The 16,966-nt window shown below is 36.0% G+C and overlaps 1 protein-coding gene and 1 pseudogene across 1 annotated transcript in view; one reads left to right on the top strand and one right to left on the bottom strand.

The window, feature by feature from the left end:
* ATP8A2 (ATPase phospholipid transporting 8A2) overlaps positions 1-16,966 on the top strand; it is a 741,784-nt gene that overhangs the window by 306,601 nt on the left and 418,217 nt on the right. The window lies entirely within an intron of this gene.
* Positions 2,283-2,744, bottom strand: LOC114054383 (annotated as a pseudogene).

Raw genomic sequence — 16,966 nt, forward strand, 5'->3', positions numbered from 1 at the left:
ATAAAAACAATAAAGACTAAATAAAGTTGCAGCAGTTCAAGTTGTAAAATTTTAGTTACTTGGAAACCTTATGTATCTGGAATATCTCCTTTTCCTTTCTCTCTAATCCTTTCCTGCTTCCCTACTCCCAACCTCACCAGACCTTTTTTTGGATAACTGCTGGCATAGGTATGATAATAGCCTGTTTGGACAACCAGGGATAGCAAAGGTTAAACCAGTAGCTACTTAAACATCTTTTTGCTAGGGAGAAAGAAAGCCATGTCTCAAGTCTTTCTGACCTCACTAAGGAAGTAATTTGGTCTAGGTTGGAAAATGTGTCCAAGGATAAATTATTCTCTGATCCAAGAAATCCTCTAATCAGAAAGAAACACTTTGAAATATTTGTCAACCATATTCTCTTGGGCAGCTAGGTGGCACAGTGGATAGGCCTGAAGTCAGGAAGAGCTGAATTCGAATCTGGCCTCAGATACTTACAGATAATCCATTGGAGAAGGAAATGGCAAACCACTTCGTTATTTTTGCCAAGAAAACCCCAAATGGAATCATGAAGAGTGAGACACAACTGAAATGACTGAACAACAATAACTAGATTCTCAGCATTACAAGAGAATACTAGAGGGAAGGGGGCAAATGAAGTGCTCTGTCCAAAGGCAATAGCTAGAAAAATGGGAGCATCCGTGGGCAAAATTAAGAGCATTTGGGGTAAATGAATTGTAGCTTTTTTAGAGTAAGTAAAATTGTTAGCTCAGTAGAGAACAGTGACTTGTTATTTGTTTTTTCCCCTAGGCACTCATTCATGGGGTAGAAAATATGGAAACTATGGTGGGAAAAATGATTATTTACTCCTGAAGTTTGGAGAGGAAGAGGAAGAAATCTGGGCTTAGTTTGATAAGTACCCTAGGTTTGGGGAAATCAGATTTCAAAAGGTTCAGAGGGTGGGATCCTATGATCTGAAATGTAGTGTGGGAGTCAGGCCAGAAGGGATGAGAAATGCTTGAGATAAAAGTCTGAAGTCCAAGTGAGGAGAAAAATCTATTTGTCTGGAGACATGGATGTAAACACACAGGGAACTGGCTAGACCAACTCACATTTGAAAAAGATGTTTAGAAGATGGAAGCAAGGCCAGGTAACAGAGAATGAAACATGCTACAATGCTATAAAAACAGTATCAGGAAGGCTAAAACTCAGAATAAAATGAGACTAACAAGTGAAACTATAGACAATATAGGTTTTTTTTTTTCCTTTTTTGCCCCCCCCCCATTATATTGGAAGGGAAAAACAGAGATTAAAGAGAGATCTCTGCTTGGAATGAATGGGGTGCTGAAACAGAGGGAAGGCAGATTTGCTCAGTTCTATTTCGTTTCTCTTTCTTCACGAAGATGAATGATCCTTCTACTGGAGATGACAGTAAAAAAGCCTATAATGGGAATGTGATACCTAAAATAAGCAGAGGAGTAGTAAGAGAGCATCTTGCTGTCCTTGATGAATTCAGGTCCCTGGTACATGTAAATATCATTCATCCTCCATTGCTGAAGACAAGCAGGTGAGCTTGCTGAGGTGCTGTCAGTGATATAGGAACTATCATGGCAAAGGGAAGAGATACCACAATATAGAGAAGGGCAAATAAATGTTCTGATTTTTTTCAAAAAATAGAAGAAAACAGAATCTGAAAACTTTTCACCAATGAGCTTGACCTTGATTCCTGGGATGATTCTAGAATGGATAATTAAAGAGATGATTGACAAATACATAGAAATGGAAGCAGTGATTACAAAGAGCTAGCATGGCTTCATCCAGGACAGATTATGCCATACCAAGCTCATTTCTTTTTTTGATAGGATGACTAAACTATTAGATGAAGGAAATGCTATGGCTATAGTTTACCCAGATTTTATCAGTGTCTTTGCAAAAATCTCTCATATGATTCTTGTGGAGAAGATGGAAGGACACAGCTTACTGGTTGGTTGGTCTGCCTGTCACAAGTCTCTCCCTGCTCCAGTCTATTCTCCTCTCAGTAGTAAAATTAATCTACCTAATGCACATGTCTGACCGTGTCATTCTCTTACTCAATAAACTCCAAGATCAAATATGAAATCCTCTGTTTGACATTTAAAATCCTTCATAACCATCCCCACCCTTTCCAGTCTTCTTACAACTTATATCACCCCATGTACTCTTTAATCCAGTGAACACTGGCTTCCTTGCTGTTCCTCTAACAAGACACTCCTAACATTTTTCTTAACATGAAAATTTTTTAGTATGACAAAGACATTATACAATTTTTATGATCTTGGTCTTGCCTTCTTGCCTTTGTACAAGGCCAGAAGAGAAACATTTGCAACTTTTACAACCTTGAATCGGACTCCAGGAATATCACCAACAGCATGACCTTTTCGACCAAATCCAGCAACCAAAACTTCATCATTTCCCTCAATAAAGTTCAAGCAGCCATCATTGGGAACAAAGACAGTGATTTTTTGGCCTTTCTTAATCAGCTGGACTCTCACACACTTCCTGATGGCAGAGTTGGGCTGCTTGGGTTCCATACCAACTTTTTCCAAGACAATCTCTTTTGCATGAGATGCTCCTCCAAATGGGTTGGCCTTCAAGGCAGTGCCCAAATGAGCTCTCTTATATTGTTTGTCATGCCACTTTTGGTCTCTCCTGTGGCTTCAGAGCTTTCTAGAAGTACAAAGACCACGGCATTTACCCATGCTGCCGCTGTCCAGGTCAAGAGGAAAGAGAGAAGGCCTAACATTTTTTTTTCAACCTTCAGTGGAAGGTTTAATTGATTCATTGAGTTCCTCCATTAGTACATATATTTCAAACAGATGCCAATGAACTGGGACCAAAATTTAATGGGAGGAACCAAGCTATCTAAAAGGCCTAAAGAAAATTGTGTAGTGCTTTCAATAATTATAAGATCACTGCCACAAAAAATGCATTTTGTTGAGAGACATTAATATCAGGGATAATATGGAATTGTGGAACACTGATTTCGGAAAAATCACAGTTACAAGTGACACAAAAGCCAGTAAGTGGTGAGCTCATTGTCTCAGCACTTTTCATTATTGTGCAGGTCTAAATAGGAGGAAATATCTTCTTATACTGAGTTGACCATCCTTTTGGTTCCCTCTGCCTCCATCATTACTCCTACTTTTCTTGTTGACTTAGTAGCATAAATCTAAATCATTTTTTCACTTAATGGCCATTTATTTGTAGATAGGGATCAAGTCTCCACTGAAGTATTTTTTTCCTCTAGGTTAAGTATCCTTAGTTTGACAGAGCTGAAAAGGGACCTTAAAATATATTCATTCATTAGAATACTTTTTCATATCACATGATTTCTTTATTTGAATTATTGCTTATTGTCTAAGAGTAAGCCTAATTCTATTAAGAAATTTTATATTTTTAAAATTCTTTAAAAAAATTTTTGAGTTCTAAATTATCTCCCTCCTTTCAGCCTGTCCCACACCCATTGAAAAGGCAAGTAGTTTATCAATTATACTGTGAAATTATGCAAAACATATTTCTCAATTAGCTATGTTACCAAAAAAAAGGCAAGAAAAATAAGGAGAGTGAATAAAAATCAATCTGCAATCAGAGTTCATCAGTTCTCTCTCTGGAGGTGGATAGTATTTTTCATCATGAGTCCTTCAGAATTGTCTTGGATCTTTTTACTGAAACTGAGCATTTTGATTGGCTGTCCCTCATTCCTAGACTGCTCTTCTTCCTTTTCTCTGCCTTCTGGCTTCCTTCAAGTCCCAGCTAAAATCCTGTCTTTTCCGGGAAGCCTTTCCCTATATAAATGCTTCTCCCCTTGCTGCTGAGGTTTCTTGCCACTCAAATCCCTTGATTCTGTGGGAGAGAAATATACAATGGAGAGTATGCATCACTGTGGTGACTAGCCCAGTGGAAAAGCCAGAATATCTTTTGGGGTTGGAGATGGGTGGGTATCTTACTGACTATCCTAGTTTCAGCTGAATGAGAGCTAGAAAATACCTCAGTGTTACTCTGCCACTTCCTCATATGTATGAGGAAACAGCCTCAAAGAAAGTAAGCAGTTTCTCCAAGGTCACACAGCTGTTCACGGTAGACTTGGAAGGAACCTCTGTTTTGGAGCCTGAATCTATTGCTTTTTTCCACTTTGCCTTTTTCTTTGCTTTGCTTTTATCAGTACACCAGTTCTGTAGGTAATTTCTTCTCCTTTGTGACCAACCACCTATCACATAGCACCAGTACCACGGATAGTATGAAGATGATTGGGTGTTTTGTAACTTCGTACCTCGATTCCGTTACCAGAAAGGCCAAACATCTGAATTTGAGTGTCAGTGATCACATATTGGGAAACTAGTCCTAGTGCCAAACTACATGTAGCAATTTGTAATTTGTAAGATGAGCCAGGGGTTGAGAGAGTGAGGGGAAAAGGACAGAGGTAGTGGTGGCACAGAATTGTACAAGTTATTGTTTACCTCATAGTAAGAGAATGGTCATCACTCCCTTTCCCATCTAGGGAAACCTTCCTCTTCATTTAGCATCTTACTAAATAGCTTCATTTTCATATTGAGGGCAGTGCATAAATGCCTGTCCTGTGAAGTTAGAAGAAGCTAGGGATACAGGAAGAAGAGAGCCCAAGAAAAAGAAATCAAAGTCCTGTATATTTCAGGAGCCATACTGTAGGTTCTGTTATTCTAGTATTTATAGCTAGGTTTTTTTTCTAGTTGCTCTACTTTTTATTGTAAAAATACATTTTAGTCCTAATGGCAGCTTAGTGGAACAGTGGGTAGAGTGTTGGACTTGAAGACCTGAGTTAAAATCTATCTTTAGATACTTTTAGTGGTGTGACCCTGGGCAAGTTATTAACTAGGTGTTACCTCAGAAGGCATCTTAAAAAAAAGTCCTTAGCATTTTCTAAGTTGCTGAAGTAGTCGACATCATCATTGCATACTCTTTTATGGTGTTTTTTTACCAAGGTTCACAGCCAGTGATAGGATTATTTACTTGCTATTGCTGAGTTTTAGGTATTTTTCTTCTAATTAGAGAAGAGTCTTGAAAAAACAAGTAAGTTTATATTACATTGACTAATTGGATCATCAAACACTAGCTAAACTTGCTTCTACCTTGACTTCTGGACTATATACCAAGAGCTTCAACAAGAGAAAAAGCAAAATTACCTACAGAACTGAATCTGCTTATATAAGGAACCCAAAGTAGAACAGAAATCTATTTATCTTTCCTTTCAACTTCCCTCACCCATTCCAGCCTTCTCAATTCTTTCCTGACAGTCTTTTCCTGACCCTTTATTTTGATTTAAACCTATTTTGGCATTTTAGGTCCCTCCCTCATTCTCTTCAAAGAATTTCTCAGCACTGGAAAGATAACAATCTTACCCCTTAAAATGAGTTCATTGTTCTTTACTCTGGCTAATGTTGATATTTGCAGTGTTCTGTTTTCTGTCCTGACAAATAGATAAAATTTCAGCTCCTAGGAAAATGGAAGAGGTAAGAATTGGATGATTCAGATGTTACCTGGGGACGAGTAGAACATTTTATTCTTTTATTCATAGGAATAATCTACAATGAATAAACCGACATTAAAAGGAGTAGAAGATAGATATACCATAAACCTGGAAGAACTTGCTAAAAAGGTAGCTCATACCTTCCAGACCCACATTACATCTCTCTGTTGTGTCCTTAGCTTTACGTTGTAAGAAGAAAAAAATGTGACCTTCTTTCAAGGCATTTAAGTATTAAGATGAGACAGAGTAAAAAAGGAAAAGTCTCAATAAATTCTAATGAGAGGTTTTTATTCCATTCACTGCCCCCTTTTTCTTGTACTTCATGATTGGGGAAGGCAAAGCATTGATAAAGGGGAAGAAAAAGGTGCATTATAATGGAAAGGAGAAGGGCAGAAGCATCAAATAGGAAGAAGTTATCACTTTTCTTTTCCCTTTAATCAATTCTTTGCTTTCCATAGTCAAAAATATTTTTTAAATTATAGAAGAAAATGAAATATTATAAAAATGTTTGCTTACATTAGTACTTTATGGTTTAAAAAGTGCTTTCCTCACAACAATCTCATGAGGAAAGTAAAACAAAGAGTATTATTCCCATATTACAGATAAGGAAGGTAAGGTTCAGAAAGGTTAAGGTGATGTGTATGGACATACAGATAATTTTGGACTCCAAGACCTTCCCCGTCTCCCCACTTCCCCATTCTGCCTCATGATACTTTTGAGTGTAAAGATTTCAGATTTCCAGAAACTGTTGTCATGGCCTCAATGGTGTCTGTCTCTTGAAACTAAAAAGTATACATGATGCTTATTTTGAAACTATACATCTAAAGTTGTATTGATATATAGTCACATACTATATGTAATGAGTTCTTCAATTAAGGGATCATATTTGAGATATTAGATTTAGGAGTATAGTGGTAGTTGTGTGCATTTCCTAATTTAGACACAAAAATTCAGATTACAAGTAGATACAATAGGCAGAATGTTATAACTTCTAATACCTCTGAGTTATTTTTAATTTTGAGAATCAATCAGAAACTTGAACAGTGTTGATATAGTGAAAAAAAAACATTGTATTTGGTGTCAGATTTGGAGTGGATTTAGGTTCAAATCCAGGCTCTGCTACTTGGTACTTCTGTGACTTGGGGCAGATTCAATTTAATTTAATTTCCCTGGACTTGAGTTTCCTCATGAAAAATGAGGCAGTTGAACTGATTGATATTAAAGGTCTCTTCCAACTTTAAATCTTTGATCCTATGAAACTGTCAATAATAGACAAAGCTATGATTCCTGTATGTTCAGGCTCAAGCAGGTACAGAATTGTTTTATTTTTTTAAAAAAAGGGAATTTGAGAACAGAAGATAAATTCTCTCACCCCTGAAGAATTCATTGAATTCATTTATCTTCATGAAACCCTAACTTGGTGAACTTTTTTAGCACCAGTTTTATTTCTGCTCAAGAATTTCTGAGAACCAAAGCTTCACTTAGATTGAAACAAACTTCTCTACCCTTTAATGTGTTAGTATGTTTACTGATTATAAGTGGGTTTTGAAACACATTGCCTCTTCTTTGACACACTGCAAAAAAAATAGAGAAATTTGAAGTGAGAGAAAAGCAAGAAGAGTTAAAAATGTCATTTAGAGGTAGCTTGGTGGTTGAGCCAAGAGTCAGGAGCACATGAGTTGAAATCTGGCCTCAGCTTCTCAAAAATTAAAACAACTCAGGGTTATTAGAATTTATAACATCCTGCATTTTGGATTCCTATTTGTAATTTAAAATTGAGATATAATTTTAAGTTAAATTTAAATTTAAAATCTTTATTTGTAATTTAAATTACTAGCTGTGTGGCTTTGAGCAAGTCACTCTGTCTCAGTTTCCTTATCTGTCGAATGAAGATAATAATGGCACCTACCTCCCAGGATTGTTGTGTGGATCAAATGAGATAGATATATAAAGTACTTTGAAAATTTTAAAATGCTTATGTAAATGCTAGTTATTATCACCACCAACCCAACATCACTACCAAGATAGATGCTTAGCAGAATCCTAGGTTGCATTCCTGGTCCCAACTGTAGCATCATCCCTGTTATAAGCACCATCCCTACATCTTACTTCATGGGGTTATACTGTTGATCTTTGCTAGGAATGAGTATCAGTTTTTGTTTGTTTGTTGCTTTTATATCTCTAGTTGGGGGTAGCCAGAAACATTTATCAGAAGTCATGTTCATTATAATCAAATGAGAGAATATATGTAATGCACTCTGCTTAAAGTTCTATATAAATGTGAGCAAGAGAAAATTAGATAAAGCCACCTAGGTGTTTCTGTGTGGCAGGCAGTGTTGAGCACTGGCAATGCATGATCAGGAAAATAAGATTTTCCCTGCTCTCAAAGAACTTAGATTCATTTGGTGGAAGACATGATATAATGGGAAGGTGGAAAGGTGGGTTGCACATTAAGTGGAAAGTAACCACTGGAGAGTTGAAGCAGATTGGATAGCGTGCTGGGAGAAAATGAGGAACATGGCTGATACTCCAAATGATATAGTGGATGTGGGCACGGACTTACTTATCGTTGAGTCAGCCTCAGGCTTCCCTCCTCCTTCTCCTCTATCTATCCATCTTCCTCTTCTTCCTTCTCATCGTCTAGCCATCTTTCTACCCCAAACAATACTTTTGTGTCCTAGGATTGTATTGTCATAGCTTTAGAGCTAGAAAAGATCACAGAAGTCATCTAGTCCCACCCTGTCATTTTATACCTGAAGTAACTGAGGATCAGAGAACTTATGTGACATTTCCAAGGTCACACAAATAGTGTGACAAACAGATCAAGGATTTGAACCAGGTGTGTGTGTGTGTGTGTGTGTGTGTGTATATGTGCGCGTGCACGTGTGCTCGTGCTTATGCATGTGCCCTGCCTAGTCAACTAGACCATAAGCTTCTTGAGGATCAGAACATTAGCTGTTTATTTTTTTTTACAACCCTCCAAAACACTTATATAATTGAGTGACTTTGTAACTTCTGTGAAAGTCCCTTGGGTTGCCTCCTAACAGCTGAAACAAGCTTTACCTCTGACTTCTGATGTACCAGCTGAGGTTTATTATTAGCATATCGGGTATATATATGTACACATATACATACACACATATTCATGTATATGTGTATGCTTGTGTGTGTGTGTGTATATATATATATATATATACATATATATATATGTGAAAGTAATGGGGAGGTCTATTAAGCTTAAATGACTATGATATAGGGTGCTAGGAAGAAAAAAAAATAATTCCCAAGGGTAAAGGCATGATTTACATGTTTTATTCCTAACTTGAACTGATTCTGCGCAAGTCTTTTGCCTTCTACCCCTCAGTTAATTTGATATTTTATTGGTAGTGTAGAAATACAATAATAAGGCACCTAGGAGTTTTAAGTCAAATGCAGTCTTCCTGAGTATTTATAAAGCGCTTGGGACATTGTTATGTGTTATATGTATGCTGAAAAATATGTTCCCAAAGTGCATATTGTAGGGTTTTTTTTTATTTCACAAAATACTGAATTATAAAAGACTTTTGAGGAACATGCCCAATTACATGCTTATAAAGTTAGTAAGTAATTTGGTAATAGTTGGGTGAATTAGGCTTGGCTAGTGATTGGTGGTGTCTATGCAGCCTGTTTTTCAAAAAAATAAAAAATAAAACAAAATCTCCTGTCTTGTGCCCACATAGTGTGATCTGTGTAGTTACCCTAGTAATTCTTCCCTATCAAGCTTTTCAGTTCCAATTAAATTGTAAATTTTTTCTGTGTCATTTAAAAAAACCGTAAGTAGCATATTAATACTGTTCTGTGCATTTTTTAGCTGAAGCATATGATTTAACTTTCCCATGTAAAGTGCCTCAACTCATCAAAGGACAGTAATTTGATTTTCTATTTTTCTTTCAGAGCTTTCAGAAGAAAAATTTCACAAGGGGAGTGAGTTTTGGGAAATTAGTTTTATAAAAGCAACTCAGGAGGTCATTCTGGATTGGGCAAGTTGAGTCAGGGGAGTCATCTTAGTTACTGGTAAAGTTGGCAGCAGCAGCAGGTTGATGATTAAGCAAATGGAGTTGTAGAAGAGATTGGGTGGGAGAAAGAAAATTAAAGATTAGAGGAATCCATTTCAACTCTAAGACTTTGGATTTTGTGAAGATGTAAAAAATTGTGTACAACAAGTTATTTAAGATTTGCACAAAGGTTTGTGTCCAATAATCAGACGAAATCTGAGAAATGTTAACTGAGAGGAAACCTTTATTTTACTATTTCCTTTTATTGGAATAGAATAAACGCTGCCTTTCACAGTGTTAATTGGATATTCAGCAAAGTGTATGTAAAAGCAGTAGTGCCAATGTGACATGAAATATATAGTGTTCTACATGAAAAGTCTCTGTCCAGTGTGAAGTTGTTTTCTACAATTACAAATGTTAGTAGAATTCTAGCTGCTAATTAGACCTTCAGATTTAACTATATATAATCCTGATTCAATCAAGGATTATTAAATTACATTTTCAGGAAATAATACTAATAGTTTTGAGCTATGAGTTGCAAAGAGACTTTAAGGAGTATGAGGGACTGAGTATTTCATTGTAGATTTTGGAAGATGTTATGAAAGGTGGTGGAAGAGTCCAATGTTTGCTAACATATTATTGATTGTTTGGGGAGAGCCAAGGTCATTTAAATCCAGTTGAAAGTCATTGTAAGTTTGTTTGGGGATTACAGCTAAATAAAAACAATCATGAGCTGAAGACTGAGCTTTTTTTTTCATAATCATTGAATTACTTTGATAGTATTTGTCATAATGAGTAGTCATAGAGATAGGATAAATGTATTTTTAAGAAATTTAGTCATTCTATAACTAGTGTCTCATAACCTTATTTGGGAGCTGCTATTTTAGGAAAAAAGTAAAGAGAAGGGTTTAACTAAGTTTATTTAATAGAATCTTATATTTAGAGTTGAAAGAGATCTTAAAGGTCATGTAGTCCAACCTTCATTTCACAGAGGAAGAATTTGAGGCCCAGAGAAACTAAGAAACTAGCTCAAGACTTGCCTTATTGGTGGTAAATAAAGCTGGGGTTTGAATCCGTGTTTTCTAATTCCAGGTACAGAACTTTCCTCCTTCCCATGCTGCCTTTCCTATTACTTCATACAAATAAGCAACTCTCCTGCTTTTCCTTGTATGTGTTTGTGTGTACACATGTGTATGCTAGCTGTACAGAAATCATTTAGGAAAACAGAACGCTCATAAGGTGTAATGCTGGATTTGATCATCATTTTCAAGTTCAAGGCTAAAGTGGAAGCTGACATGAGTGCCTTGATTTTCACTAGTAGGCTGCATCAGAAAAATATGTACTAAATCTGGTCAGACTTATAAAAAGATTAAATTTGAATTTTTGATACTATTCTTTTTTTTTATCTTCCCACATCTGGATTTTCAAAGGGAGCCAAATATCACATTTGAATAACTGTCTAACTACAAGCAGCCTCTCAAAGTCAGTTGTAATTCTGTTTGAGTAGTTTTACCTTTTGAGGATTTTCTTCCTCTTTGAAGAGACCTACTCTGATTTCAGAATGTGGGATCACTTTTTTAACTTTGGCTAAACTCTGATAATAGCATGAGATACACTTCAGTTTTCTTTTTTTTGTTATACTCCAGCCTTAACAGATTAACTTTCTTTGACCCAAAAAAAACCCAAATGTAAGTACAGGTTTCCTTTTATAAGTGCCTTGCTTATTAACTTGTTAAATTCTGTCACCTTTTACATAATTCTTCAAAGATATTGTGATCTGTAGAATTGACCTACAGGCAAGGACAATTTCAACATAATTAAGCAAAAATGTTCTGGAAAGGAAGGAACATACTGTATTTAATTCTATTATTCATTATGCCTAATATGATTTTTAAAATGTAGATATCTATATTTAAGATGCTATTCATTTATATTTGGATTTTTCATAGTTAATAAATTATTCTTACATATATTATCTCATTTGATTCTAACAATTCCCATAAGGTATGTGGTACAGGATTAATCCTCATTTGACAAATGACACTGCGATTTAGAGGGTTTAAGCTCCACAAAATTCTGTTGCAATACTTTATCATGGCATGGAGGTCACTCTGGAGTTATCCAAGACTATTCCAATAGAGTGCAAACTCTGTCAGGTTCTACTATGCTGAAACAAGATTCAAGTAATGATTCTAGGAAATACCAACTGCTTCCCAAGGACCAGCATAGCTGCCTATACAAAAGCTCGGAATCGGTAGGTTTCACACTTGGTGAAGAATTCTTTGGCCCTGGCAAACCAGGAAACAAAAGAAAAGGCAAGTTAGTTTTCATTTTCTTGTGGCCTCCTTCCATTTATGCATTGACAGTGGAAGAGTGACAAAGGAGACAAAGGTGCTAAAAAAAAATCCTTTTTTTTTTTTTGGTTCCTTCTATAAGCTTTAACTTAGCTATTTGTGCTCTAAATGTGGGAACCCGATTAATTGAGCAAGTGGATAGACTTATTGGAGAAACAACATTCTGTCAATTTGACATTTTTGCTGTAACTAAAATTAGAAGAAAGTAGAAAGTTACAGCCAAACGGAAGGATGATTCATGGTTCTCCTTTAAATTGTTCTTATTGTATTCTCAAGGCAATAAGAAATCTCATTTCATGGAATGTTTGGTCATCTCATGTTGCATTGTTCATGATACTTAATTACAAAAAAGACCCGCATAAGATAATTGTAGCTTAAATGTCAATGTCTGTTGTGGAGAATGTGGAAATAAAGAAATAAATAAGCATACTTTTAATACTTCTCCACTTTAGTGCAAAGGTAGACAATAAGGGAGGATGCCACAAGAATATGTTGGGGAAATACACTTCAGGATAAAAAAGTGTGCTGCCAAAAGCATGTAGACTAGAAAGAAAAGTTTTTAACCTATATTTCATGAATATTTTCTTCAAGAGAGTTAAAAGACATTAGACACAACAAATGCTAAACCAGATCACAAAAAATACATCCTAACAGACATATACTAATAGGTTACTGAGATGGAAGGCATTTCAAAATCGTGTCTGTGTAGTCAAGTCATTGACTGATTATATCAAAGATCAAAATGATTTCAAAATTAGAAGATTGAATAAAAATGAGATTTGACATATAATTAAGCCAATTACAACCTGGCCTTCTTAAACAAGCTGATATCTAAAAATGTAAATTGATTTTAAAAAATTAGGCATTAGAACTCTTTCACCATTTCCTAAAGATATTTAACTAACAAAAATTAGTCACCACAATGAAGAGATGAAAAGAGACAGGAAATCACCTTAGTCAACAAGCTCTTGATCACCTTAGAAAATAAATAAGGTGGCAGCCAGAGTCAACACAAGGTTGAAAAATATTATTAAGGAGGGTCATATACAGTAATGACCAGCATTATGTTATAAAATAGTTGGAAACAGTAAGTGTGGGAGGATCAATTTAAAGAAAGCTAATAAGAGATTTGACCAAATCAAGTTATCTCAAGGGCATTTAAGAATGAAACCTATGAGAGGAAAATCAACAGGCAAAAAAAGTGGAAAAGATCTGCAAAGATTTTTTTTTTTGAAACAAACTCTTCATCAATAACAATGGAACTCCTATATTTGGACTTTTACATCACAGTCTCTGTGCTTTGTGAGAAATGGAAATGAGAATAAAGAAATCAAAGATAGGAAGCTCTGCATACACAAAGGAAGCCTGAGCTGAAGACATCAGAATTTTGAAAGGAAGGTATCTAAAAGGAAATACTTGGAAATACTTTGGAAATGTTAAATACTTGAACAAATTCATAGAACTTATTCCCTCACAACTCTCCAAGGCAAATTGAAATAATACTAGTGATTCTGGATCCACATGCTTAACTTTGCATCTTTACAAAATTTTTATGAAAACAATATACACATATATTAAAGAAATCCATGATTAAAAGATGAGGAAAGTTGGACTTTTGCAAACAATATTCTAAAGCAGACTACGTCTTTATAGTCATATGGTTGACAAGATGCTTATGTGCTTGTTTGACTATAAAAATTTTTTTAATAGAGAAAAACACTACCTTAAGAACCTTATTTGTCAAGGCTTCGTCCATGAATAGATTGACATAATAAAATATTCCTTAGATGTAACAAGTAACTTTTTTCAACCTTCTGCTTATTAAAATTGATCAGTCAACAAATTAGGAGACAGCTAGGTGGCTCAGTGGATAGAGTGCTGGGACTGGAGTCAGGAAGGCCTTAGTTTAAATCTGGCCTCAGGTAATTTACTAGCTGTGTGATCCTAGGCAAGTCACTTAACATGTGTTTGCCTTAATCCATTGGAGAAGGAAATGGCAAACCACTCCAGTCAGTATCTTTGCCAAGAAAATTCCATGGACAGTATAGTCTACAAGGTCATGAAGAGTCGACACTACTGAACAATTGAACAACAATCAATAGACATTTGAGGCAATAAGCACTATACTGGGTAATATAAATGAAGACAAAAATGAAACAGCTCCTGCCGTCAAGGGGTTTACATTCTATCAGGGGAGATAACATATATCTAGAAGTGTATTCCAAAACAAAACAAACAAATAAATAATGAATAATTTGGCAACACAAGCAGCTAGAGGAATTAGGAGAGGCAATGCCTGGCAAATAGAAGCACTTAATAAAGGCTTAATAAATTCATTCATTATTGTATACAGGGCATCACTTAACTGAGCTTTGTAGAAAATTAGAGATTCTTAGAGGCAGAGATAAGGTACAAGCACATGCCAGGCATGAGAAATAAGTTGTGCAAAGGTACAGAGATGGACAATGAAACAGGTTGAAGGAAGGACAGCAAATAAGCTAGTTTTGATCATATACGTAATGTACGAAGAGGAATAATGACTCTCCAGTGGCTTCCTGTTGTCTCTAGGATAAAATGTCAATTCTTCTGTTGACCTTTTAAAACCAAATACAACTTTTCCACAACCTATCTTTTGAGACTCATTGGACATGAACCTTGTCCTATACTTTGTGCAGTATAGCTGAAGTGGCCTCCTCTGTGTTCCTCCCACTCCATTTTCCATCTCTATCCCTTTGTATTGGTTGAACCCCAGGCTTGAAATGCAGTACTCTTACCTTAAAATGCAACTCAGTTCCCATCTTCTGCATGGCCCTTTTCTGACCTCCCCATCTCCCACAACTCCTAGTATCCTTTCTTCCAAACTACCTTGTATTTAGCTACCATGATATATGTTTGCATTCATTAACTTCATATTTGTGCTATATAAAATTTTATATATACTTTTTGTTACCCCCATTAGAATCTAAGTTCTTTGTAACTAGTGTTTATGAAACAGGAGAATGACATAGTTAAGTGTATATGTGTTTGTGCATGTGCACATGATTTAGGAAGTCCTATCTGGAGGAATAAACTAAGTTACTCTGGCAGCACTGTTGAGGGTGGATTAGAAAGGAGAGAAATCTGAGGCAGGATGATAATTGACTGTGTATATAGAAAGATAAGACAGATGGCAAGAGGTGTTTGGGAGAAAAAAATTTATAAGTTGAGCAACTGATTGGATATGTGAAGGGAGAGGGATCAAGGAGTAGTGAATGTCTCTCAGGTTGTGAATCTGGGTAACTGAAAAGGATGGTGGCATTGATAGAAGCAGGGAAGTTAGGGATAGAGATAGTTTGGGGGCAGCTAGGTGACATAGTGGATAGAATGCCAAGCGGGCATCAGGAAGACTCATCTTAGTTAAAATTTGGCTTCAGACACTTACCAGCTGTGTGACCCTGGACAAGTCACTTAACCCTGTTTGCCTCAGTTTCCTCATCTGTAAAACGATCTGGAGAAGGAAATGGTAAACCACTCCAATGTCTTTGCCAAGAATACCCTAAATTGGGTCACAGAGAGTTGGACACAACTGAAACGAATGACTACAACAACAACAAATGGTTTTGGGGAAAAATTATGAGTTCTATTTAGGACCCATTGACCTTATGTTGCTTATAGAACATCCAGTTGGAAATATTTAATATGGCAATTGATAGGATTGGGTATATAGATCTAGGATTCATCTCCATGGAGATAATTAAAGCCATGGAGGCTAGTGAAGTCACTGAGAGTACATAGAGAGAAGACCCATAACAGAGACCTGAAGTACCTGATTAGTTGGGGGTAAGATAGGATGATGATCTAACACAGGAATGAAGAACCTACACCCTCGAGGCCACATGTGACCCTCTAGGACCTCAAGTGTAGCCCTTTGACTGAGTCAAAACTTCACAGAACAAATCCTCTAACCTCCAGGCTGTAGGTTCCCCATCCAGAAGAGATTTAGAATGTGTGGTCAGACAAGTAGAAGGAGAATCAAGAGAGGGCAGTGTCATGAAAACCCATAGACCAGAAAGTACTTAGGAGAAGGTTGTGAGAAAACTTTTGTGCTCTACTAGTATCAGTGCAAAACTAAGACAATGATGGGCAGGCCTCCATTATGTTCACTGCACCCTCTGCACTGGATTTGTAGGATGTCATGGGCAAAAGTTAAACAAGATGGGAAAGTGTGAATGGATTGCCACCTGACCTTTAGAGGGAGTATCCAACATCATTAGCTTCACAGATCCATCAAATGTACTGTCCCCTAAAGTGAAGGCCAAATAGGTTTTCACCTAAGCTGGTTTCTCAAATATATTTTAAAGTGCAAATATTGATTATAAAGTATTTAGGCTATTCTACAAATGATGCAATTTTTTAACCAATGGTGATGAGAAACCAGAAAAGGAAACTTGTAAAAATGTGGAGTTTATTTTCAATATAAAATTTAATTTGCTACCAATAGGACTAAAACCTAGAAAAGAGTAAAGCATAAATTAATATATAAACTTAAGAGCTTAATTACTTTCAGTGTTGGAAAATGAGAAACAATCTTAAGGGGAATTTTCTTCAGAGAGTTAATTAAAAAGTCATTTAATCTTTGGGAGTATGTAGTCCTGATAATTTCATTCCTAACAATCTTCTTTGGGAATTGTGTGTCTTTCAGCTCTGAAACTATTTTCCAGATTTTTTTAAACTAGCTTATGGAACGAACTCTATAGCTTTCCAGAAATGACTTTGCAAATCCTTTGTCAGTGATAATGCAGCTCATGCATATATCTGATAAATCTCTGTAGTTTAGAGAGCCTAAGATAATAATAGAAATAATGACTAGAAAGCTTTTCCAGGCATTACCTTGAGGTGGAAGTTCTGTAGAACACCTTTAAAAAACTCTTATGTCAATACATGAAAAATATGTTCTTTAATAATACAATATGTTGAAATCTAGGAATAACAAATGCAGGCAAGCCGAGTGTGTTTGATGCCCAGCTTTTCTGTTTATTTTAACTCCTTAATTTCCTTCTCCTTGGTTTTTTTTGGGGGGG

The sequence above is a fragment of the Vombatus ursinus genome, unplaced genomic scaffold (genome assembly GCF_900497805.2).
Source record: "Vombatus ursinus unplaced genomic scaffold, bare-nosed wombat genome assembly UNPS02014813.1, whole genome shotgun sequence".
In the NCBI taxonomy this organism is placed as follows: domain Eukaryota; kingdom Metazoa; phylum Chordata; class Mammalia; order Diprotodontia; family Vombatidae; genus Vombatus; species Vombatus ursinus.